The following is a 23,215-nucleotide window of genomic DNA, read 5'->3' as shown; positions in this document are numbered from 1 at the left end:
CACAGAGAATGACCTCAAGGTCATTGAGGGTCATTTCATGCTGAAGCTAAACAAAGGGGGCATTAGATGTAACACCCTTACAGTTTGCTCCCTCTCTCTACACACACACACACACACACACACACACACACACACACACACACCCAAGTTCCCCCTTCCCTTTCTGGGACTTGGAGGTCAGAAGGCGAGAAGGCCTGCCAGCCTAGTCAATGTGCATTACAGACAAACAGGCTATTAAGGGAGACTAGTCTGACATTTATGTGGGGGCCACCCCAACCCTCCTTTCCCTCATCCAGATTTGTCCTCTAATGAAGCATCAATATGAAGAAATATAATTGAACAGATGTAGCAGTCATTACAAGGAATTACCGGTTCTCCCTCTCATGGAAGCGCTTAAAGAGAGGGGTAGCCATGTCTGTAATGGGCGGACTTAATTGCTCCACGGTTCCCCCGAGGGATGTTACAAGCTGATCAAGACGTAAACGATCACCGCTCTGGCACACGCCTTTTGTCACTCCTCCATCCATCTTTGCTTGCCAGGGTTAATGGTGGCTGGAACTGAAGTTCAATGGTTTAAATAAATAAGAAGACTGTTTTCCGATGAAGCGTAACGTAGCAGAGGCTTTAGTGACATTTTGATTAAAGGGCCATCTATATAGATATTGCCAAGGTTTGCTTGGAGGCCACTCCTTAAGAGACGATATATTTGAGGGGGAAACAGAGCAGAGGAGTCAATATCCCCCGGCAATCTGCTGGGAAGCATTTGTTTGCTCTGCAACAATCTGATTCAGATTCACAATCACTTGGCTTGAAAGGTGTCTGTTGATTAAATCAGTCCCTATCTAGCAGGTCATTAGGGTGAGGAATGGGGGGAGGGGGAGCCCAAGTGCTCCTCTTCCACCACACCATCAGTTATGCAGAAGAAATAAATCAGAAGGGTAACCAGACGGAGCTTCTAGAGGAGAAGCCATTAATATTTCACAGCAAAGACAGCAAGGAGTCTTGTGGCACCTTAAAGACAAATGCATTTATTACAGCATACATTTTTGAGGATTGGAGTCCATTTCTTTATATGCATGAAGTGTTATCCTGAGTTGCAGATATATAGATATAGATATATATATAGATATATATAGATATATATATATATATATATATAGAATAGAATAGAATAGAATAGAATAGAATAGAATAGATTCTTTATTGTCATTACACAAGTGCAACATTGCACAAGTGCAACGAAATTGGATGCCATCCCTTAAAAACAACAAAAGCAAAACAACAACAACAACCAAACAAACCACATTCCAGCCACACCCACACCAACACCCATCAAACTCCCAGGTCACACTATCGAGTTACAGCATTCAAAAAGGCCACAGCTCTTGGATAGAAACTGTTTTTCAGTCTATTTGTCCTTGACTTGATGTTTCTATATCTCCTGCCAGAAGGCAGTAGTGCAAACAGACTGTGTCCCGGGTGAGATGAATCCTGCAGGATGTTGTTTGCTTTCCTAAGACAACGGGAACCGTACAGTTCTTCCAAAGATGGGAGAGGATGACCAATAATCCTTTGGGCTGTGGTTATGACCTTCTGGAGCACCTTCCTCTCCCTAGCTGTACAACTGGAGAACCAAGCACAAATACAGTATGTAAGAATGCTCTCTATGGAGCCTCGGTAGAAGGACACCAGCAGTCTCTCACTCAGATTGTTCTTCTTTAAAAGTCTGAGGAAATAAATTCTCTGCTGGGCCTTCTTCACCAGAGCAGTGGTATTTGCGCTCCAAGTCATGCCCTGATCGATAGTTACTCCCAAAAACCTGAATTCCGCCACCCTCTCCACCCGTTCCCCGTTGATATACAAGGGCTGAATGTCCGCCTTTTTTTCCCTGTAATCCACCACCAATTCCTTGGTCTTAGCCGTATTAAGAGCCAGATTGTTCTCTCCACACCAAACACAGAGCCGCTCCACCTCGTCCCGATAGGCGGACTCATCCCCTCCTGAAATGAGCCCTACCACCGTAGTGTCATCAGCAAACTTGATGATTTTGTTGCTGGAATAGATGGCTGTACAGTCATACGTATAGAGAGCATAGAGCAGGGGACTCAACACACAACCCTGTGGTGAGCCGGTGTTAAGGCTAAGGGCTGTGGAAACATATATATATGTTTTTAGGGCTGATTTGACCAAGGCTTGGAGCCATATTGGACTGATTTGGAGGGCCTTGGGCATTGGATGAGTCGGATTCAGACAGCCACAGATTGCTACAGGTTGGGCTGGTTGGCCCAGAGTGATCTGTGGCTGTCAGAGTGTGGGACTTCAGGCAGGAAAGAGATGGGGTGGGGAAACCCCATGAAAAAACCAAGACCTGGCTCCGATCTTCTGCAAGAAGATAAGCTCAACTACCTGTCTGCCCAACTCTCTCCCTTCTGCCTGATGCCTTTCCCACCCCTCCACCCAACAGCCTTCCTGCAGCATGTGGGTGATCTGCAGGGAATTCACCACCCCCACCCCAGGATCCTTGAAGGGTAGTGGTCCTGGTCTCAGTCAGGGGGCGTTCTTCTCCCACCCCTCTTCCAGCTATATGTTTAATTAGGGTTTATAATGAAATGAAAAAGGTATTTAAATATACCTTCTTAAAGAAACCAGAGGCCTTTCTCCTGGGTATGGTCGGCCAATTGGTGGCAAAGAAGGACAGGACTTTTTTTATGTATGCTACAACAGCAGCAAGAATACTTATCGCAAAGTATTGGAAGACAGAAGAACTACCCACCGTGGAAGAATGGCAGATGAAAGTTATAGACTATATGGGACTGGCAGAGATGACTGGCAGAATCCGAGACCAGGGGAAAGAGACTGCGGAAGAAGATTGGAAGAAATTTAAAGACTATCTTAAGAAATATTGTAAAATTGTTGAATGTTAAGACGATGTTGATTCTGAAATTAAGGGGTTGCTAGCTGCAATTATTATGTAATATGAAAAGAAAGCCTAAAAATTTAACCAAAATTAAGGGAAGGATTTGTTGAAGAGAATTAATTAGAGAATGGAATGCAGTAAGGAGAGGTATGAGGAGGTCGGGAAAGTAATTTTCACGAATATAAGGGAATGAAGTTATACATGTGGTTTTTGTTTGTTTTCTGGTTTTTTGTATGTATTTTTGATTTTCTTTTTTTGTGTCTTTTTTGTGTGATTTTTATGTTTTATAAAACTTGTGAAAATGCTAATAAATATCTTATAGTAATTAGGGTTAAAAAACCCTGATTTAACATTGGTTCTGCCCCAAAACAGATCAGAACCTGCCAATATTGGTTCCTCTCTGTTTCTCATTTCCCCCCAATTTTAAATTGAATTCTCTGTATTTCCAAATCAGTTTGCATTTTAAAAAGTCCTCATGAAAATTAATCAACATTTTAGGGTAAATTTCTCCTGATGCACCCATTTTTGCAGGTTAATGTTGCCCAATACACACATTTTTACAAACAATTTACAAACCACTCCCCCCTATTATAACCCATTTCTGTATGTTATTCTCAGCAACATATGCCTGTTTATGCACAATTTAATATAGTATAAGCATTTTTGTAACTATTACATGACTGGGGAGAAGTGCAAATTTCAAAGGAGAGCTGTGCCTCAGTTTGTGCATTGCTTCAGAAAGAACTAATCAAATGTGCCCGCAATCTGCACTGATAAAGTAGACTCTAGTCCACAAATAAATAATTGGTTTTCAAGGTGCCATTGGACCCTTTAGCACAGAAAGGATTATCCTTTCCCTTTGTTGCTTGAACATGAAGTCCTGCTTTAATTCTCTTTCACACACCCTCTCTGGGCTGCTGCACGTGTGGTATTTTAAAAACTTTAAATATTTAGTTTACTTACAAAATGTAGCAGAGGAGAGACCATGTCTCAATAACTGGTCAGGTGCTTTGCCTGAAGAAGGTTCCCCAAGTTTAATCTCTGGCATCTCTGGTTAAAAAGATCAGGGAGCAGGTGTTGTGACTCTCCTGCGCCAGAGATCAGCTGCCAGAGTGGATGAGACTGAGCTGGATGTATAAATGGCCTGGCCTGGTGTAAGGCTGCTTGCTAGGTTTCAACAGAAAAAGCAGAGGGGAGAATACATACATTAACATAAGTTTCATTTTACTGAAACAGATGAGCTTAACGAACTATTAGGTCTTAACACCCATAGTACTGCCCATCACTCATTTATACTGCACTTAGAGATATTTCACTGTCCTTTTCAATTCTGCACATTAGAAAATGCTAATACAGCAATTCAAACCATGACACATTAAGCAAGTTATATTTATCTTGCCATCCACTGCTGCATCCATCCCACTTTATTTTGGTGGATTATTTAAGGGGGAGAAACCCCAGAAAGATGAAATGGGGCAATGGAGCCCCCATGCTGAGCATTGCACACTCTTACCAATCCTATCATTAAGGAACATCCCAATATGTTTCTCATCTGAGAAATCCTGGGGTGTGTTTTCTCCAAGGAAATGCAGCTTTAAAATCTCTGACTGGGGGCGGAGGGGGCAGCTAGTACAATGTACAAGTGCTTTGTGGATATTCTCTAAAAGCAGCTCCCTTGCATGCAATGAAGGCTTTCCAGCCTACAGAGAAGTGAATGGTGCTGTCAGTGAGATTCCATGAGAAAGCAAACAGATGAATAATTCAAAACCTCCTCTAACTTTTCCTTCTCCTCGGAAGCAAGCTGAGATTCCTATGTGCACGCATGCGTGTGCACACTTCTCGAGAGCATAAACTGCCTGATTCAAATTACTCTCTAACACTCAGGCCACACTATTTAAGTGCTATTGATTGAACCGCTTACATACAGCATTTGTTAAAGTCACACAAAATTACAGTAATCCATTATACATATTTTTGTTAGATATTCTAGACAGATAGTTCACCAGGCTCTGTCCCCTAATAAAATTGATCCCGCTGGCTGGGAACATGCAGCCTGGATTTTAAGCTTATGCCTGTCCCACTGCCAAGGTCTCCTATTCTCATTATTGATTAATGTTTCAGAGGGGCTTTGGAAGGCACTATATTTTCTTCTGTCTTCAGATTAGGGAAGTTCTCTTAGATCAATGTGGCAAATATGAAGCTTGTTGAGACAGGCTCTCAGCTGTGATATACTCCCAGTTGCAGTACCTGAAGGTAACAGAGCCAAAAGGTACCACGTTAGCTGGTTTTTGCATTCTCCCCTGCAGGTACCTCTTATGAGGGCACCTGTCCCTTGACCTCCACTAACTCCCCCAATATAGACTGGAAATCTAATTGGTGTACTGTTTTGCCAATTAACACAGCAGGTTCTTTAAAGGATCTTTGGTAGACAATATATGAGGGAAAATAATGGGGACGCGGGTGGCGCTGTGGGTAAAAGCCTCAGCGCCTAGGGCTTGCCGATCGAAAGATCGGCGGTTCGAATCCCCGCTGCGGGGTGCGCTCCCATTGCTCGGTCCTAGCGCCTGCCAACCTAGCAGTTCGAAAGCACCCCCGGGTGCAAGTAGATAAATAGGGACCGCTTACTGGCGGGAAGGTAAACGGCGTTTCCGTGTGCTGCGCTGGCTCGCCAGATGCAGCTTTGTCACGCTGGCCACGTGACCCGGAAGTGTCTCCGGACAGCGCTGGCCCCTGGCCTCTTGAGTGAGATGGGCGCACAAACCCTAGAGTCTGTCAAGACTGGCCCGTACGGGCAGGGGTACCTTTACCTTTATATGAGGGAAAATAGATTTTTATTTGAACAGAATAGGAAAACTTCCTCAAACAGCAACAACAAAATCCCTCAGACAGTAAACCTTCACAGCAATAAAAACCCTATTACACTGAGAAGTAACGCCAAAGAAACACCAGACATTCTCCCCACATACAGATCCAGCCGTAGGAAGCCTCAGCAGCGCTTGGTCCATCATCCTGATCCTCCTTGACTAGGTTGCCCTGAGCCATTTGTACCTGCCTCAACCAGGCAGAGCTGGATGTCTCTACGACCGCCACCTGTGCCAATTAGGGCTCCTAATCTGGGCAATCCATCCCCAGCTGGGCCACCCTCAAGGGCAGGAGTGCTCTTGCGAGGACACACAGGAAGGGTGGGCTGTGCAAGGCCAAACTTACACCTCCTCAGTTCTTCTTCTGCATTTCCACTACAGGTACTAAAATTTTCCCCGAAACCATTACTGTGGTTTTGTTGTTGTTAAGACTGGGTGAAGGTCAAACAATTTGCTGCTTCACAATTAGTGCTATTATATTCATATTCATATTCATATTCATAAACACCCTGCCTCAAGGTGGCTTACATATAAAAATAAGGATGGCTAAAAACATAGAAAAACCAATTATTAAATAAACAATTAAACATTAGACCATAGAGTGTTCCCCAGAATCTGCTATAATCAGTGCTTTTTTCTAGGGGGACGCATACCCCTAAACATTTTGTGAATCTAAGTTTGGCCTCATTGAGGAGCAGTATTTCAATATGAGTAGGAAAATGAGAGGACCCCTAAACATATTTTTAGGGGGGAAACACTGGCTATAATGCATAGCATTTCTACAGCAGGCAAGAGCTCCTTTGCAAACCAGTGACAAGAGCTCAAGGAAGGCATAAAGTCACCAGCACAGAAAAATCACACAAATACCTGAGATTCCCAATGGGTTTGGGGGAAATGTGTTTTCCAAACAAATCTTTTAATTTGGTAGCATAAACAAAGGGAGTTTCTGCCCGTGACTTCCAGAGGTACTTGGAAGCAGCAAGAAACGCTGCAGCTTCAGAGTGTCCTTCCTCCTGCGATCCTGAACTCAAATGGCAGCCGAGACTCTGGCACAGAGGAGGAGTCAAGGAGGCCAGCAGGGCTATCATGGGACTCAGGCTAGGGGACCAAGCCTAACCCAGAGCCACAACAAGGAGCCCCAGAAAGGGCTTCTCTTGAGGAACCAAAGCCTTTACAGCAAGAGCTCACGCTCTCTGGTCTCTGACTACACAAAAGGCAAGAGCAGATGGCGAGATGCAGAGTCCAAGGGTGGACTGGGGTGGACAGATCAGCCTATTTCTATTCTGTGTCAGTTTTCAACATGCTGAGTCATAAACATTTTCCATCCCATTTCTGTGCTTTTATTTTTTTAATGCACAGCAAAATTGGATTTAAAATTTTAAAACAAACTTTTTTGTCCTGGTGACCTTTTCATGTACATGTCACACAAATTAAATTTGCAAAACAAAATCCTGGCAAGTAGAAAAATAGGGAGAAAGCTCAGCTAGGACCCTGTTTCTCCAGTCGGTCATGTGCCACTTTTCTACATGTAGTGAGTTTAGAAGGTAAAAAAATTCATTTATTCCTTATAATTTTATATGCATTTTTCTCATAAGGCACACACTTTTGCACCAAAAACATATTGCTAAATTTGAAGACGTGCACAGTGCAATTGTTGATGGCATTCTGATCCACATGGAAGTCTGGAAACTATGGATTATGTCAGTTTACCTTAAAATACACATTTTATTTTATTGCCCATTTTATGCAAAAATAAATTATAAGCATTTGGCGCCCTTATTGAAGGAGGGGCAGGGTGTCTTATCTGCTGAATAATTGTAAGAATGACGTTATGGAGAATGTGGTAAGATTTTTGAGTGACGCCATGAAATTATGTCACCATAGGTCCTAAGAACCATTTTCATACCTCACAATGTCTGGACAGTTTTATCCTAAACTATCTCCTACTATGTTTCATTAACTCTGTTGTGATCTGATCCATGTATATGATGCACTTTTTCTATGCCAATAAAGGAGATTAGTTGACCTTAAAATACAGACTAAAAAATAAATAAATCTACCCTTTCAACTTCCACTGTCCAGGAAGAGGCCAAAGACAAAGGGTGTGTTGGGGGAAATAATTGATAAAAGACCTCAGTTAAGCTACAGACCTCTGCTTGGAGGTATGCAACATCTGTTAACTCCAGCCTCATCTGGCTAAGGCTCACCCCGAATTCCACATGCCGGACAGCTTGGATTAAAGAAGGAAATAGGTTGTTTCTTTGTTTGGACTTTAAAACCACTCAAGAGCATAGAGTTGTCAAAGCTCATGGAGTAGCCATAATCTTCAATAGAGACCTGTATTTTAAAGTCACAAAAGTGCTGAAAGACAAAAGAGGCAGATTTATTTTTGCTAATGGAATACTAGGTGGCAAAACAAAACTGAAAATTGGCTCCATATATGCCCCAAACTCAGAACATTTGAAGTTCATCCAGAAAACACTAAACACTCTACACTCCTGTCTAGAACCATTTCAAGAAGTACAGTGGTACCTCTGGTTAAGTACTTAATTCGTTCTGGAGGTCCGTTCTTAACCTGAAACTGTTCTTAACCTGAAGCACCACTTTAGCTAATGGGGCCTCCTGCTGCCGCCGCACGATTTCTGTTCTTCACCCGAGGTACTATTTCTGGGTTAGCGGAGTCTGTAACCTGAAGCGTATGTAACCTGAAGCGTACGTAACTTGAGGTACCACTGTATAAAGATGTATTCCAAGGGTGCGAAGCCTCAGGTCCAAATGCAGCACCCAGTCTTTTTCCTCTCTACCTCAAGACTCTCTCCAGGCCAGCTCCCTCGCCAGTCCTTCTTCACTCCTGCTTTGGGCATCTTTGCCTGAATGGGATGTGGCTTTAGCTCTGACAATGTCTTTGCCTTTGATGCAAAGGTAACATTCACATTAATTGCTCTGTTCATTTTTGCCTCTGGCACCCCCACCCCCTTTTGGCAGATTGCTCCCAGGAAGTTATTTAGAAAGAAATGTCGCCTTCCGGCTATGAAAAAAAGATGCCCCCCCCCCCCCGTTTTATCCCGAGTAGCATTAATAACAAAGGAAAACAGGGTGGGCAGGCAGGAATTGTGTAACTGTGGACTAGTTCTTGGACCTCAAGAATCCATGTTTTATGTAAGCTGTTGCTTTGTCTTAGTGTGTCAAAGGAGCTTTTGTGGTTTATTTTAGGTTGAATACTGTAATTTTTGTGTCAAACTACTGGGAACTCACAAATGGATAAAAAAACATAAGTGCATTTTGGAAACCCTGTTACTAACTGAGCTTTTATGCAATTATTTAGGGATCTGCAGACCCCTTTACTTAAAAATCCAAGCTCATAAAATACAAAATCCACCCAGTTCACAAATAAAAATAAATAAAATATAAGTAACACATATATAATGGGGAAACTGATCTATTTACTTTTTAACATCTATATACCACAAACATACCAATTCCAGGGTGGTTTACAACCTTAAAATACAGTCCAATAAGCAAAATTAAACACAGCTATCAATTCAGTAATAACTATTCTCACAGCTAGGGATCAGTAACCCCCATCCCCACCCGACTCCCAAGGCCTGGGGTGGATGTTTTCTCAGTACATATTTGCAAATTAAAGATCTAAGAAAGTCTGGCTAAAAAGAAAAGTCTTTGGCACCATTCTAAAGGCCTGCTGGAAGTGCTCAGGTGAGTTTCACTGAATGTTATTCCATACAGTGGGTCTGGCAGGTCTATAGAGAACTGATCTCATCTCCTGAAAGAAGGGACCTCTTTGCAGAGCCTCTCTCAGTTACAGTGGTACCCCGCAAGACGAACGCCTCGCGAGACGAAAAACTCGCAAAACGAAAGGTTTTTTCGTTTTCGAGTTGCCTCGCAAGACGAATTTCCCTATGGGCTTGCTTCGCAAAACGAAGCTTGCCCAGGGGACAGCGGGTCTTCTCTTTTGAAGCAAGGGGCGGCGGGGAGAAGCGATCTTCTCCCTGCAGCCCCAGGTCCGGGGACAGCGGGAAGCGCTTCCCGCTGCCCCCGGACCTCTTTTGAAGCAAGGGGCTGCGGGGAGATCGCTTCTCCCCACCGCCCCTTGCTTCAAAAGAGGTCCGGGGACAGCGGGAAGCGCTTCGCGCTGCCCCCGGACCTCTTTTGAAGCAAGGGTTTGCGGGGAAAAGCGATCTCCCCGCAGCCCCTTGCTTCAAAAGAGGTCCGGGGGCAGCGGGAAGCGCAGCGCTTCTTCCCCGCTGCCCCCGGACCTCTTTTGAAGCAAGGGGCTGCGGGGAGATCGCTTCTCCCGGTGCTCCGAAGCCGGGCGGGGGGGAGGGAACACCTGCCCCCACCGCCCGGCTTCGGAACGCTGCTCCGAAGCGGGGCGGGGGGGCGGGAACACCTGCCCCAGCCGCCCCGCTTCAGAACGCTGCTCCGAAGCGGGGCGGGGGGGCGGGAACCTCTCACCCCGCCGCCGGGCATCGGAACGAGGTCCTGGACCTCTTCTGAAGGCAGGCGGGGGCAAAAGTCTTTGCTCCCCCCGCCTGCCTTCCCGGGACAGCGGAGACTTCTCCGCTGCCCCGGGCGATCTTAAAATGCTGGCGGGCGGGAGCGAAGCGTTCGCTGCCGACCCCCAGCATTTTAAAATCTCCTCGGGGCAGCGGAGACTTCGCTCCCGCCCGCCAGCATTTTAAAATCGCCCCGGGACAGCAGGGGCTTTTAAAATGCTGGCGGTCGGCAGCAAAGCCCTCCTGTCCCCGGAGCTTGCGGGGCGGGAGGTGGGAAGAAGGGCTTTTCTTCCCACCGCCAGCCTTCAGAACAGCCTTCTGAAGGCTGGCAGTGGGAAGAAAAGCCCTTGTCCCCCCCCCCCCCAGCCTTCAGAAGAGGTCGGGGGACAGACTGTCCCCGGACCTGGTCTGAAGGCGGTTTCCCTAGGAATGCATTAATTGATTTTCAATGCATTCCTATGGGAAACCGTGCATCGCAAGACGAAAAAACCGCAAGACGAAGAGACTTGCGGAACGAATTAATTTCGTCTTGCGAGGCACCACTGTATCAGAATGAGTGAAAGGGTCTCATAAAGAAAAGACACTCTCAGTTATTAAACTGCCATGAATTTCTCAGTTATTGTGGATGATAAAAGAAAAAGCAGCTGATGATCCCTGACTTGTAGGGCTAGAGGGTAAATCAGCAGGAAACTGCTCAAGAAAGCAAGTTCAGGAAACAGTAGATCACAGAGAGGATCCCATGCTATAAAGTATAAACCACACTGCCAGAGAAAAGGTTATTTTAGATTCCGCTATACTACATTTATAAAGCAGGGTTTCCAGATCATGTGCAGACTCCCAAACGGTGTTCTTGTAAGGAATCCCCACAAAAGTAGTTTACTATTTATTTTCAAGTGCAAACATCCACAATCTCCCTCCTCTGTTTTAAGTGAGTCTTGCTCAAAAGACATCCTGCTAGTTCATTCACAAAGAGCTTTTCAGAAAGAGCAGCAAGTGCATGAGTAAAACATCATTGGCTTCTAGTAGTAAGAAACAAGTGACCTACTAAATCCGAAACTGACCTCTTATTTATAGGCTATATAAACAAGTGTACAAGGGCCCACCCCTTTCACAATGCGCTTTTTGTGCTGCTGCCACCATTAAATCAACCAGAATGATAGTGCCTCAAAGGGTGAATGAATTACGAGACTCGTCCGGGGGGGTGGGGGGAACCAACACAAAAGGATAGCAACAGAAGAGACAGATAAAGAATGCCATTTACTGGACTTATGGGCCATCTCCTGCAAAGGGCCAAGAAAATGCTCAGTCAATCTTTTGCTCAGATTCCTATAAACTGGCATTCGTCTGTCTCAAGAGACAATGGAGTGTGCCTCCGGGGTGAAGTCAAACCGCTGTGTTAGCAGCAGTGAAGTGACCTTCCTGGAGCACAAGCACTGGAGGTCCTGGGATGCCCAGGCGACAAGATCCACCTGCCCACCTCCACCCAGCCTCACTGATGTGGTCTAAAGGAAAGCCCAGAAATACATTTGGCACTAGCTTGGCTGCGGCATACAAAGCACCATCCAGTTGTCTTAGCGACTCCACTCTAGATTTGTGTACAGTGCACTCCTTAGCCTTTTCTTTCCCCAAAGATATCCCGCAAGGCAGTGGGGGTTTAGGATCAGAAACTGCCTTCTTGAGCACTGGACCCACTAGTGGTGTCATCCACTCACTGAACTGGAGCCCGTCTTCGCACGCAGGGGAACTCCCTAATTCACTGAGGATTTGGGACTACCCTCATCTGATTTAGCCATAGCTGTCAACTTTTCCCCTTTCTTGCGAGGAATCCTATTTGGAATAAGGGAATTTCCCTTTAAAAAAGGTAAACGTTGACAGCTATGTATTTAGCCAGCCAGTTGAAGACATTCCTGGGGTGTGGCTGTTGTCACATGCTGATAGGATAAATATTTCTTAATAACCCCATAAGATAACTGAATGAAATCCAACACACACACACCCGCAATCAAACTACTACTGAAGACCCTGTGTCAAGAGTACTACTCTCTCCGTGTTTGAACCCTGCAAAGGTTCTTGTGTTCAGCCCTGGTGTCTTGGGGGGGGGGGGCTAGAGAAGTGTTGTTCTGGTACCTGATTCTTGCAATCTTCACTTAAATATGACTTCTAACATTTGGAGAATGGACATAGAAGGTCCCAGATTTTAAAATGTTGTATGTGGATTGGCCCTAAGAGCGCAGGTCATAACAGCAAAAAAAATCAATAAAGGAAAACAAATAAAAGATAGAAAAATTACAAAATAATATATTGATTATCCCTCAGGGAGCAATCATCACAATTTTGTATATCTCACGAATTGAGCAACCCAGTTACATTGGTGTCAAAACTGATTTGACGCTGTTTTGCTAATGCCAAAATGCAGATGCTTTTTGTATTGCATCCTCCTTATTGTCTGCGAACAAAGAGTCAATTTTTGGCACTCTGAGCAGTGCTCACATTCCATAAATAATAAGATGAGAAATTTACACTGCACATTTTGGAGAAAGGGGCAATTAAATAGATAGTGGGGGAATTGCTTTTGTCATCCTTTCTCCACAAATACAACGACAAGAATCGAGAATTATGTTTATTCCTCATCCAATATTGCAAAGAAATTCACTGAAACAAGAAAAAAAGAAACATTCTTCTCTTTTTAAACATAGCTTTTTAGTCACTATGCAACTGGGTTTAACACCAAAAGCAAAATTCTATCCTGAATTATTACACAACAAAAGAGCTGGTAATTGTCATTTTGTGCAAAGAACAGTAGAATATATTCCACTGTAGAGTCCTAAACATGAAGTTTTACAGCTGAGGAGATCAGTTGGCTGGAATCTTCAGTGACTGCAGGGTGAACAAACCTCAGAATTAGCTACTTGTTTTCTTTTCTGTTTTATTCCCAAAGGAAAAGGAAGCTCAAAGCCAAGTAGAGAGAAACACATGCATGCTAATCTGTACAAGAGATAAAACACTTCCTTTGTAATCTTGCCTTGCTTGGTTAGCCAGAATACAATTCTTGTAATAGCTGCAGCACTAACAAGAGGCATATTAAAAAGGTATGGAGCATTAAGCACCGGATTTTGAATCAGTTTTGTTGGTTTTATATCAATTCTCTTCAGTACAGACACTTCAAATAAGCTTTCCTAAATAACATGGACTGTACATCCAGAACGGTTAAGTGCTGCAGTAATATTCTGCCATAAAGCAACATCATTTAACATGGGAGTTAAAGTGCTCCTTTCCCAGGAAAAACTCGCTCTTTAGTGCTAAATCGGAGCAAACACCAATCCAAATAAAATCCAAATTGCTGTTGTTTCAACTGAGTAGTAAAGAACAGTTTTCAATGGGTAAAAGCAGGTAAAAGAGGAAAACCACTTGGACTCGTGTTTTCTAGGCAAAGAACAAGTGGAAGTGCGGACAGGCCCTAAGAGGAGAGATGCCTAAACAAAAAATACTTGAGAACAAAGTGTATCAATGGCATATGTGGCCAAAAATCATAATAATAATAAAATCCAATCTACCTGCCAGAACACTTACAATCCCCATTCTTTCCATTTCTTGAGACTCTTCTGTCTCTGCTTACTAAGTAGTGCAGGTCAGACATTTTCCAATGTGGCTTGAATGAAGATTGTTGGAGGCCCCAATTCTGAATAGAGACAGCTCACCAAGACAAAGTTTGATATAAAATTTCCCAGTTTTCTAAATCATAGGATTGTACAGTTGGATGGACCACTATGCTCATCTAGTCCAACCCCTTGCAGGAGTCTTTTGCCCAGCATGGGGCTTGAACCCACAACCATGAGACTGAGTCTCATGCTCTACTGACTGAGCTATTCCAGTGGGCAAACTTCTTTTCTGTTTTCAGACTGGAGGCTTGATTTACTCTCACACACAAGGTTTACTTTTAGGCCAAACTAGATGAGATGTTAAATGTATGACTTCAGTTAATTTGTCTTTTTCCCCTTTTCTTTCTTTACTTTCTTTTTTGCTTCTCACTAGTGAGTGTTGGAAAGAATCAGGACTGGAACTGTGGTAAGTGGGTTGAATTATTCCCCCAACATGCAGTCACAATGACAATTTCCCCTGAAGCACCATCAGAAGTTTCCCTCCTGGAAACTTTGGGGGATGGTTCATTGGGGCTGTGGCAAGTGGGGTGAACAGAGAAGATAAACCCCTCTCCATGTGCACCAGATCCCTGTGCAGCTATTATTCAGAAGCAAGAGAACCTGAGCGTGGTTAAAATAATTGTGCATTAAGCATCAACATCTATTTTTTTTCCTTTTGTGGCAAAAGAGTAAGAATTGCCAGGCCTCAGAAAAGCCCCCACTCCCTGTATGCCTGCAAGTCGCTGACCTGGGCATACTTCCCAATGGGAGCGATGCTAATCTAGAGCAGCAACTCACACAGCGACACAACAATCCTCTTCCTCCAGCAGCAAGTCATTCTGTTCTGTCTCACAAACACACACTCTCTCTCTCCATCATGAAAGACTGAACTTTCCTCAAGCACTTTTGGTATGGACCCCTGGCAGAAGGTGCCCACACCCAGCAGAGGCAGATGGAAAGGAGTTCAGGCCAGAGGAAAAACTCCATGCAGAGAGACACCTCGTCTGTCATGACACTTGGGCTAACCAGAGACTAAAGACACAAAGCTGCTCCTCTGGCCTTGCCCCTCTTTTCCATCAGCCTGGGTGATTTACGGCATATATCTCCCTCGCTGTCCACATGGCACAGTAATGAATTCAGGGACAGAGTTTTAATATTACTGCCCCAGTCCAGGCAACTGAGAATCTGTGGCCATTTCTCCTTTCCAAGATGGCTGCCCTGCAAATGTTTTATCCACAGGTCAGTTTATTATAATTGATATTGTTTTAACACAGGCGTTGTTCAATTTTGCCAAGGCCACAAATACAAGCAGAAACAGGGCAAGTGATGGGGTGGGTGGGGGAGAGAAAGAAAACCGCAGTGCAGATTGCCAATAATAAAATTCTAATCTTGTTTTAGATCAATGGGGTGGTTTTTTTTTAATAATAACCCACCCCCCACTAAATCACAATTAGTTTGTGGCATCTGAATATAGACTGCATTTTTAATCAAGGTTTATATTGACTTATATTTTGATCAGGTTCAAAAAGTCTAAAAAGGGCTTGAATTCATAAAAGTTTCATGCCAGGCAGACCAGCTGCTTAAGAAAACACTGGCAATGTTTTCCTCCTAGACAAGGGGCCCCCTTGATTTATAGCAGAAAACAATTCTCAAAGTCGTAAAAGCTGGAATTACAGGCTGAAGACCAAGGTTACACAGACCCTACATAATTAAAAGTGGTAGGTAAACAGTAAAATAAAACCATGTGCCTTAAACTTGAGCCACAGGACAAAAGGTCAAGAGCACATGGAAGAGAAAACAACTAGCTGGAGTATGAACAGGGGAAGAGGCTTTTTATTTCCTATTTTATTTTGAGGCTGTAAACTGTTCCTTCCTTTTACTTTGAGGAGATTTATCCTTCTAAAAAGCTATATATGTTATGTATGAAATATGCTGGCTTAAATGTAATTATGCAAAGGATTTAAGAAATGCTAAATTCTTATTTCATATAGTTGTAAGAGTTGTATTTAAGTCAGCCCCCCTGCCAGAAATGAGACGCCATCCGAGCAGTTCTGATATATATGGTTGTCAGACATTTGTTTAGAAACCTTCATATGAAGTAGATCTTTCAATGTTGATGTGAAACTCAAGATCCTTGACATATGTTTAAGATAAAAATTTAAGATTAACCATTTGTTTTAGAAGGCAGTAGGGCAAGGAGGGCAGGAGGTGAGCTGGTAATTAAGATTCCTTGTTGAGACACATGTAAAGATATATTAATACTTGTTTGTCAATTATAAATGGAAGGAAATATAGCTCTTTGTCTCCCATAAAAGGCAATAGGAAATGAGTGTATTTTTGTGATTGGTCATACCAATCAGCCAATAGGAATTTCAACCAGGCTGATGGGATAGAGGCAGCCCAAGGAGGAGCAAAGGGGGCTGGATTAAGGGAATATAAGTGCTGGCCATAATGGCAGGAAGCCAGGCCAGAGCTTGGTAATCATATACCACTGTGCCTCACATTTATTTGTCTGACAAATAAATTATTATTTTAATTTCTCTGTTGCTGCGTTGAATATTTCATTCCAGCTAAGCGTTAACCACAAGCAGGGTGCTACATTTTATGGTGCCTGCGACTCGGATCAGTGGTCTGCTGGAACGCAGCCCCTTCGCCTTACTGGACGGGGTACAAGACAGAGGACCACACTGCCTACCCAGCGCGCAATGGAAAAATTTTTTCCAGGGGAACGCAGCAGTCTCGTCTGTCTGATACCCTGCCCACCGACGGCGACGGACCGGGGGGAAACGGAACCAGCTAAGGGTAAGTGCACTAAGGGGTTTTGGCCCTCCAATTAATTGGGAGGAAGAGAAGTCCTGATCAAACTTCTGCGTCTCAGTAAAGGGGAACTGAGTACGCTAGGTGGCTGGGTACATCAGATGGTGATCTGGTGTAGGGCAAAAGGGAAGATTGGGAGGTAGAGTGTGGTTGAAGTATCTAGCGCATTGCATGTGTGAGAAAGTACAATGTGTAACTGACCTAAGTGTGGAGTGAGTACTACTTCGTTTCCCAGTAAGGTGTGTGTGTGAGTGACTGAGTGGATACTTCACAGGGCCATACAATGGGAGTTGGGGGTTCAAAGGGGGGAAATACACCTCTTGAATGTATGTGAAATAATTTTAAGAAAGCCTTCTCAGGGGCATATGGAGTCAAAATGACGCCAGGGCGCTTGAGAACGTTATGTGAACTAGAATGGCCAAAACAAAATACTGAATGGCCATCTCAAGGAACCTTTGATATAAATTTAGTAAGCAAACTTTGGTCTAACATCACCAAAGAAACTGGAGGGTGCCCAGAACAATTTTCATATATAGATTCTTGGCTGAGCACATTAAATAAAAATCCTCCATGGATAAGGGAATGCAAAGTCCAACGATGTAAATTATTGGCTGTAAAAGCCAAAGCTAGGAAAGGAATCTTGCCAAATAAATTCAAACCCTCCACCAGTTGTAACCCCAAGGCAAGAAAGTGGAATGAATAATGGGGGTAGAGACACAGAACTTGACTCCTTGATAGATTATGATAAATATCTTCAGGAGGCATTGGAGTCCTATAATGAAGCCCAAGCAGAAGTGGTTATTCCATCTGTGAGTCCCAGTAGAACTCCATCTACAGTCTCTTTTAGTGGAACAACTGATTGCCTACCCCAAACCCCTGTACATCCAAGTCCTAGAGAATTATTACAGAAGTTACAGGGAGACCTTAATCGGTCAGCAAGCAATACAGCCAGGCGTATTAAGCTGTTAAAAGAACGCCTTGGGACAAATACCATCCCCTATGATTTGAGGCCCCTAGAGCAAAGTGAAGAAAAAGGTCACGTAGTAGCCCCTCTCAGAAGAGTATTTGATGCACTTGAGGAGCCTGTGCTGGTTAATGGGCAACCTGGACCAAGGCCACCTCGAACTTCGATCCTCCAGTACATTCCATTCACGACTACAGTCTGATGAATTGGAAAACGCCCCATCTTTCGCAGAAAAACCTCAGGCTATGATGGACTTGGTGACCTCAATAGTAAATACTCATAGTCCTACTTGGACAGATTGTCGCCAGCTCCTGAATACTCTCTTCACCACTGAGGAAAGGAGAGACGTAATTAAAAAGGTACAGATATATTTGCGTGAGCAGGCCAGAGTGGGAAATATTTATAATATTGACCGTCATCTCCAGGACAACTTTCCCTTGGAAGATCCTAATTGGGATCCAAACAATGCAATTCACCTGGCCAGGCTTACCACCTACCGCCAGACGCTTGTGCAAGGTATCTGCAGGGCATGCCAGAAGCCCACTAATATGTCTAAAGTTTCAGGAGGGTAGATGTGTTACCCATAACACTGTTTCGTGTTCGGTGCGCACCCACAAAAAGACTTAAGTTGTCACCTTTTGAGCTCCTGTATGGGAGGCCGCCCTCCTTTGTTCAGGATATTCCAACTGACCTCAAACAAATAGGAGACCATGTGACACAGGGATAAGTGCAATCTCTCTCCCGTGTTTTTGTCTCTCTCCCGTGTTTGTTCGTTTTTTTTTATCTTAACAGGTGGGCCCTCAAGCACACGCCGTGCAGCATTGCCAAGCCGATTCATCAGCTCCAGGCTGGCATAGCATATGGGTGAAAGAGTGGAAAACGTGATCCACTTGCACCTAAGTGGCGTGGACCTTACACCGTCTTGCTCTCTACTCCAACAGCGGTGAAGGTAGCTGAGGTGACCCCCTGGATTCATCACTCTCGTTTGAAGAAGTCTGAAGGCAGTTGGACGTGCAAAGGTGACCCCTCTAATCCTTTAAAACTGACTCTCTCCAAAAACCCCTGTATCTAGCCCTACCGGGAACGGGTTAGGTCACGGGCAACATTAGACGACCGGCCTGCTGCAGCCACAACTTGGAAGCTGGCTGACCTGCGCACGCCTGAAGCTTGAGGAGCGTCTGAACCAGCGACTGTGAGCGGGAAGATTCTCTTATACAATTGATTGACTGCCCCCTTGTGGAACAATTATCAGAGATATTACACATTGGGGATCCTCGGGATATATGTTTTGGTCTTGGTGGTTCCCCATTTCTGTCACTGGGGGAATTATATTGGGACTAATAGTTTTATGCTATCACAATAAGGTAATCTTTTGTGGAAGGAATGCATATGCTAGACATCAACATGATTTTATTATTAATCCTGATCCCTTGGGAAGGGGAAGGGTCCTTGAATCTGACCAAATTTGCTAAATATGGATTCAGCCATGACCACAATATGTGGGTAGGCTTAGCTGCGATGGTAGGCAATGTGGCAAATAGGACCAATTGCCTTGTTTGCTCTCTTGGGCCAGATGATTCAGAGGGAGGTATGCCCTTATTACCGATACCATTAGATGCCATTGGTATGGTAAGCGAAATGCCACACCAAACAGAAGTACAGAATTTCCCCGGATGGAACTCAACTAAACCATTACGAGTTATACCTGTACAAGGGGAATTCTGTGTACATAAATCATCAGATGCAGCTGATTCTACTATGATAGGCTCTTCTCATTGTCACTATACTTGGGATTATATTAAGAATAGTCATACCTGGGCACACGGTACTACCTATCGAACTCGGAATACCTTGCCCTGTGCACCTCCTTTTATTCATGCATGGAAAGTGGTATGGAACACAACTGTGACAGAAAAGGGCAATCTAACATACTGCACTGTGAACTCTCTGCCTCTTTTGATATTTTCGCCTTCTGTACTCCACGTACCAAAAACCTCAGACCCGATGGTTGTGGTGGATATGTGGAGAATGGGCATACAAGAAACTCCCTTCCAAATGGAGTGGGACTTGTTTCCTGGGATGGGTATTACCACCAATGTGGATATGCCCACTAGTTCAGCTAAGCGAACACGAAGGAATGCTGATATTTCTCGTATAGCAGGAGGAAGTACCCAAAGTTGGAGCGGTACTGATGATTGGCCGCCAGAGCGCATTATAGCCTATTATGATCCTGCCTCCTGGAATCCTGGTGAGCTCATACAAGGGGCACGGGATCCTATTTATAATCTAAACAGAATAATTCAATTACAAGCAGTAGTGGAACTTGTAACCAATGCAACGGCCCAGAGTTTGAGACTTATTGCACAACAGTTGGATGAAAGTAGAGCCCCATTTTGCAGCTGAAAATGGGAATGGATTATGTACTTGCCAAGCAGGGAGGTCTATGTGGAGTCTTGAACTTGACAGGGAATGCCTGTTGCTTTAACATTTCTGATAATGGTGAGGCAATCCGTGTGTTGGCCACAAGGAAGGATGGGATATGGGATGGCTCACCAATTGGTTACCTAATGTCACAGGACTCAAAGGGATACTATTGTCTTGCTTGTTTTTCTTGACGGTAGTAATAATGGTTTTATGTATGGTGCCATGTATCATCTCATGTTTTAAGATCAAGCTATCAAGGACCTTGGTGTGAAGCAAGGTCCTTGAGCTTGAAAGGGGGGAATGTGGCATCTGAATATAGACTGCATTTTTAATCAAGGTTTATATTGACTTATATTTTGATCAGGTTCAAAAAGTCTAAAAAGGGCTTGAATTCATAAAAGTTTCATGCCAGGCAGACCAGCTGCTTAAGAAAACACTGGCAATGTTTTCCTCCTAGACAAGGGGCCCCCTTGATTTATAGCAGAAAACAATTCTCAAAGTCGTAAAAGCTGGAATTACAGGCTGAAGACCAAGGTTACACAGACCCTACATAATTAAAAGTGGTAGGTAAACAGTAAAATAAAACCATGTGCCTTAAACTTGAGCCACAGGACAAAAGGTCAAGAGCACATGGAAGAGAAAACAACTAGCTGGAGTATGAACAGGGGAAGAGGCTTTTTATTTCCTATTTTATTTTGAGGCTGTAAACTGTTCCTTCCTTTTACTTTGAGGAGATTTATCCTTCTAAAAAGCTATATATGTTATGTATGAAATATGCTGGCTTAAATGTAATTATGCAAAGGATTTAAGAAATGCTAAATTCTTATTTCATATAGTTGTAAGAGTTGTATTTAAGTCAGCCCCCCTGCCAGAAATGAGACGCCATCCGAGCAGTTCTGATATATATGGTTGTCAGACATTTGTTTAGAAACCTTCATATGAAGTAGATCTTTCAATGTTGATGTGAAACTCAAGATCCTTGACATATGTTTAAGATAAAAATTTAAGATTAACCATTTGTTTTAGAAGGCAGTAGGGCAAGGAGGGCAGGAGGTGAGCTGGTAATTAAGATTCCTTGTTGAGACACATGTAAAGATATATTAATACTTGTTTGTCAATTATAAATGGAAGGAAATATAGCTCTTTGTCTCCCATAAAAGGCAATAGGAAATGAGTGTATTTTTGTGATTGGTCATACCAATCAGCCAATAGGAATTTCAACCAGGCTGATGGGATAGAGGCAGCCCAAGGAGGAGCAAAGGGGGCTGGATTAAGGGAATATAAGTGCTGGCCATAATGGCAGGAGGCCAGGCCAGAGCTTGGTAATCATATACCACTGTGCCTCACATTTATTTGTCTGACAAATAAATTATTATTTTAATTTCTCTGTTGCTGCGTTGAATATTTCATTCCAGCTAAGCGTTAACCACAAGCAGGGTGCTACAAGTTGACTCCAAGATACTGTCATTCCACAATACAGGCCATGCTGTGATATATTAAGCTTAGTGGAGAAGAAGGAAAATATCTCAGCGGACACTTAAAGAGGCAAGGTATTCAGAAGTGTCAGCCTCACACTGGCTTGTCTGAACCATAAAACTCTGCAAATGCAGGCTTTTAACATGCCAGCGTAAAATTTATATGAAGGTAAGAAATTAGACCAATGTCACCAGAATGGGCTGAACTGATTTGTGCTTTAATTTGAAGCTAATAAAGACGGGATAAATTAATCAAACAAGGGAGGAAATTCCAAGGAGCATTATTCATTTTTAAATGTTCCTGCCATTCCTTAGAGACTTGTAAAAAAAAGGAAAAGAAAGGAAAGTCAGAACGCTTCAGGAGCATCTGATACATCTGAGGTGCTACAGGAAAACATGCCCATGTGCGGGGGGGGGGGGGCATTGCCAGGCTGAGAGCCACATTTCCTCATGGGGCTGCATGCCAGGGGGAGAGCAGGGGCCAAATTCAGAAGTGGGCTGAGCAACCGTTATGGCTCTTACTTTTCTGCAGGAGACTAGTTTGCAGCCACACAAAAGCCACACATGTGCCTACAGACACGTTTCTCCATCCTCCATTCATGCAAGCTAGGGGCGTTACTACAGTTCAAGTTACTACATTCCAGCCAGGCAAAAGCTTTCAAGGAGAGCAGGGCCAGCGAGGAATTTAGCCTAAGCAGAGTCCCAAAGGGCAGATAAAGAGTACCTCGCTCTGGCCCAAGACTCTCGTAATCTGGGGAGAAGAGTGATTCGTCCATTCCTACCCACCCACAAGTAGATTCCATCCCATTTCTACATTAAACTGAGATTTTCACACACACACACACCTCAAAACTTCAGATAAAAAACAAGTATTTAAATTTGTATTGTTCTCCCAAAATATGCATTTCTAAATTTATTGTCCCTCAAAACACAAACTTCTAAAGCATGCTTTTCTTTATTATTTTGAGTTGAAAAGTACCTTAAGGCAAAACATTTTGGAAGTGCATAGCACAGTCATTGGGACGCGGGTGGTGCTGTGGGTAAAAGCCTCAGCGCCTAGGGCTTGCCGATCGAAAGGTTGGTGGTTCGAATCCCCACGGCGGGGTGCGCTCCCATCGTTCGGTCCCGGCGCCTGCCAACCTAGCAGTTCGAAAGCACCTCCGGGTGCAAGTAGATAAATAGGGACCGCTTACTAGCGGGAAGGTAAACGGCGTTTCCGTGTGCTGCGCTGGCTCGCCAGATGCAGCTTGTCACGCTGGCCACGTGACCCGGAAGTGTCTGCGGACAGCGCTGGCCCCCAGCCTATAGAGTGAGATGAGCGCACAACCCTAGAGTCTGGCAAGACTGGCCCGAACGGGCAGGGGTACCTTTACCTTTACTAGCACAGTCATTGTCAAAATGCCTACCTGATGAAAGTATCAGCCCAGTGATCGCTGATCACTGTTTTCAGCACATATTGTATTTTTCTATTTATTTCTTTAACTATTATTTTTAAAAAGTTGCAGTATAAACTGACAGCAAAATGTTTAGCTTTCAAGACATATCAATTTTTATTTTGTTTGCTTGTTGAGGAGCCAATGAAGTTCTTTTGATCACTTTCCTAAA

At 43.8% G+C, this 23,215-nt stretch overlaps 1 protein-coding gene and 1 long non-coding RNA gene across 6 annotated transcripts in view; one reads left to right on the top strand and one right to left on the bottom strand.

The window, feature by feature from the left end:
- Nucleotides 1-23,215, bottom strand: part of CACNA2D1 (calcium voltage-gated channel auxiliary subunit alpha2delta 1) — a 385,544-nt gene that overhangs the window by 321,470 nt on the left and 40,859 nt on the right. The gene's annotated exons all lie outside the window — the stretch shown is intronic.
- Nucleotides 15,433-21,520, top strand: LOC144329126 (uncharacterized). The gene is made up of 2 exons (XR_013394535.1): nucleotides 15,433-16,732; nucleotides 18,504-21,520. It is a non-coding gene; the product is annotated as an uncharacterized LOC144329126 (long non-coding RNA).

Source organism: Podarcis muralis, chromosome 10 (genome assembly GCF_964188315.1).
Source record: "Podarcis muralis chromosome 10, rPodMur119.hap1.1, whole genome shotgun sequence".
Lineage (NCBI taxonomy): Eukaryota > Metazoa > Chordata > Lepidosauria > Squamata > Lacertidae > Podarcis > Podarcis muralis.
The sequence above is the reverse complement of the archived record's forward strand: the minus strand, read 5'-3'. Positions and strand labels throughout refer to the sequence as shown.